Here is a 3,723-nt window from a genome sequence, read left to right on the forward strand (position 1 = left end):
ATATATATATATATATATATATATATATATATATATATATATATATATATATATATATATATAAATATATATATATATATATATATATATATATATATATATATTTATATATATATATATAATATATATATATATATATATACATATACACAACAGCAGTCTAAAACAAAACCAAAACTCTTCTCTCAATTCTATCACTATTCATGAGGGCGATAATGCAATAAATAAGAGTAAGGAGAATAACATAAAAACTCATTTTTTTAAATGACTTTAGTACCCTATACAAAGTATGTGACAAAAAGCTTAATCCAAACCGAATTTTTCTATGTAAAGTGCTTCCTTTTAAACCCTCACCAAAAAATTTGCTCCTAACTTTAAAATGAAGGAGTACAATTTGTTTCCGAAAGATGTCTGCTCTCATCTAAACATGCTATAGTAATCAAACAATGTGATTAAGTAGTGAACATAAATGACGCTGATAAAATTTTTGTTGGAAACTTACGTTTTATTATTGACTGTGGTAAATTTTTTGACAAATTGCACTGTATCTCTCCTATCATACTCAGATCGACTACCTGGTCTTGTAAAAGAAACAAAAAAATTGAGCAGGAGTAATTTCATGAACGAACACATATATCCCAACCGATATTCTTATCATTATGGCCCACATCAATTCTACGCCCATTGCAGACAAACAATTCACAGCCGTTCAACCAGCGCATTCCAACAATGTGTTCAAGGATGCACAAAACTGTCGTCCCTTTTAATTTCAATAAAAAATTTTCTGAATTTCTGGGGCAAATAATTGAGTTACTTTAAATTCCCATATTCCGTTCACTTGCTTACCTTTGCTTTATCCTAAAAACTTAAAACTGACGACTTGAATGCACGAGTCCTTCCAGCCAACCATTCATTTTTTCCGAATACTTTAAATTACAAAACTTCTGAGTTCAGACTTGGAAAATTTTAGGAACATTTGTATTGGCACCTATACGCGCCCCTCATTCCCAAATTGGGAGATATTGAGAAAGATCAGGGGCCACCAGTTAGCTATGAGTTTATCAAAAGGACTATCCAATGGAGCCAAAACTGTTTGAGCAGTTTCTTCATCAATACTCAAAGTGTGGTGAATAAATATGATGAGATAAAACAGTTAATCAAAAATCGTGGTCTTTCAACATTTATTGGACTCACTGCAACGTGCCTAATAGCAAAAAACAACCAAAATATTTGATTTTAGGTTGGCTTTTTAACTGTTAGGGAAAAATAGGACCAATCTCGAAGAAAAAGAGGAGGCGGTCATATAATTTAACTTCTAAATCGTTAGAGTGTTTGAATAAAAGGATCTTTTTTAAATGATAAACATTTTTCTGAAGAATTTCGGGTTGAATTAAGGGAATCACCAATTCAGAGAAAACCAAAAAAGATTTGCCTTCTACAAATTGCTCAAAAATCTCATTGTGATGAGTTTATAGATTGTTAGACAATGCAAGTGCAGATGATAAGAAAATTTGATGGCAGATCTAAACATCAACCTGTTGAAAACAATCAAACGTGAAAAATTTGGGTCAGTTCGTCTCCCATCCGGTATGTTGCTTATAAAAAACTGCATTTCTACATGAAATTCTAATAATTCAAGTCTTATTGATTCTAAAAAATCACATGTTAATATTGTGAACTGTTATCTTACTGATGTACAGTTGTCATCCTCAAATGTTTTTCTGCAAGATCTTCTGCGATTACAAATTTACTATATGATATAACATCTTTCAAGGAAGTAGCTTACCAACTTCCCCTGAAACAACTGTCTAGTGGTTAATCTATGAGGCAGCAGCGTTAAAAGAAAACGGAGACGGCCTGAAATCCTAATGGAACAAGTTGTCCCTGACCGTCCCCCTTTTGTTAGGAGATAAACGAAAAACAAAGAGACATTTCAGCTGAAATCGTATAAAAGAACAGATTAAAACCGACAATTTTAAACCGGTAAAAGCAAAGCATGTCAAAATTTCAACAAAATCTTTCATAAATCGATTACACTATTTTCAAAATTTGCGATGTCTTTCCGCAAATACCACAAACATTGAGTCAAACACAACGTAGTAGCTTGATTCAACAACCTCAACCCTGAGATAAATAGATGGGACTTTACGAAAAAGATCAGAAACTGTTTGGGAATTTCGAAGGAAATACATGTCTTGAGAAATTCGTTTAATTCTCCTAATCTATCATTTCAATTTTGGGGAAAAATTGGCGGCTTCGTTTATCCTAGAGAAGAAAAAGTGAAAGGAGGAACAGAACCGGCTGCGAAACAATATTCTTTTTGGTTTGTTGCAAAGAAAGAATCTCTTGATGTCATTAGAAAAAAAAGAAAATTCATCTAGACCTCCGAACATTCCTTCGTGGGAAGTACTTCACGTAAAAACTGAAACACATCAAATGTTAATGTAATTGAGAAACACTTCAATTAGGAATCAAACCTTCTAATCTTGTTAAAGCTTGCAAATGTAAAACCTGTTTTGGAGCAAGGAGACACTTCGAAAAAAGTTTACCTTAGACCTATCTCAATTACCCCAATTTTCGAAGAAAAATTGAGCTTTTACTATCAACGCAGATAGTTGATCATCTAGAGAAATTCTAAACTTTATACGCCGAAGAATTTGTCTTTGGAGAAGGTTTCTCCACTATTGATGATCTTTTATCTACAAAAGAGGTTTTGCTTAGTCTGATGGGTAAAAATCAATTTTTCGCAACGTTTTTTAGGTCTTTCTAAATAATTTGACTGAAAAACACATATTTATTTAACAAAAATTGAAAAACTGACTTTCTTGAAGATGAAAAACACAGTAGCTTTATTGCCGTCATTTCAGAGAAATCGACGCCAACCTGTAGAACTAAATTACAATCCCGGACTCATAAAACAGGCTATAAATCGGGGAGTGCTCCATGATACAATGCTTTGGCCTTTACTATTTCTGCTTCATACAGTTGACATCCACTGAAGTATTTATGAAGATTGTAATATTGTCACATATGCTGATGACACGATTAAATAAACTAAAATCGAAAATCTTGATATTGCACACTGGGAGCAGAGACGCTGATGCTAAAATGTTATTACATAGACTATCCCGTAAAAATATGATCTATATGATCATCTGCAAGCATCACAAAAGGAAAACATATATCCGTAAACTTGACAAAATTGAACTAAATGGATTAAAAATTGAAAAAAGTAAAACAGTGTGGTATCTAGGCGTTAAACTGGACCCATCCCTCAATTTCCGACAAGAGATGAAACACATTATCAGGACGATTTCAGTAGCAATAACGAAAATCTGTCAGAACAATTTCAAAGCGAATACTATTAAGTACGCGACTTTTGCTGTTGGATTCTTAAGTAACGTCTTATTTGAACTATAAGCAGTCTTCTGTGCAATATAAGCAAAAGTCTCCTTGGTACGTTAGAAAAACTTTAAAATTAGGATTTCAGCAGCTGTTGAATGCAAAGCAGCTACATAGCTAACAACAACTTGAAAAAAAAAACAGAAAATTCTCACAAGTCACAATTCAAACTGAGAAGAGCTGCATTTATTGTTTTTGCAAACACTGTAAAGGTCACTGCTAGCTTTCAGAAGCGTAGTCGTTCCTGACACAAACTAAAAAACAGATCAGAATAGGTAACATAACTTTTCAAAGGACGCCTAATGTATGCCTTACCTCTGA

This window comes from Convolutriloba macropyga, chromosome 15 (genome assembly GCF_964194025.1).
Source record: "Convolutriloba macropyga chromosome 15, txConMacr16.3, whole genome shotgun sequence".
Taxonomy (NCBI): Eukaryota; Metazoa; Xenacoelomorpha; order Acoela; family Convolutidae; genus Convolutriloba; species Convolutriloba macropyga.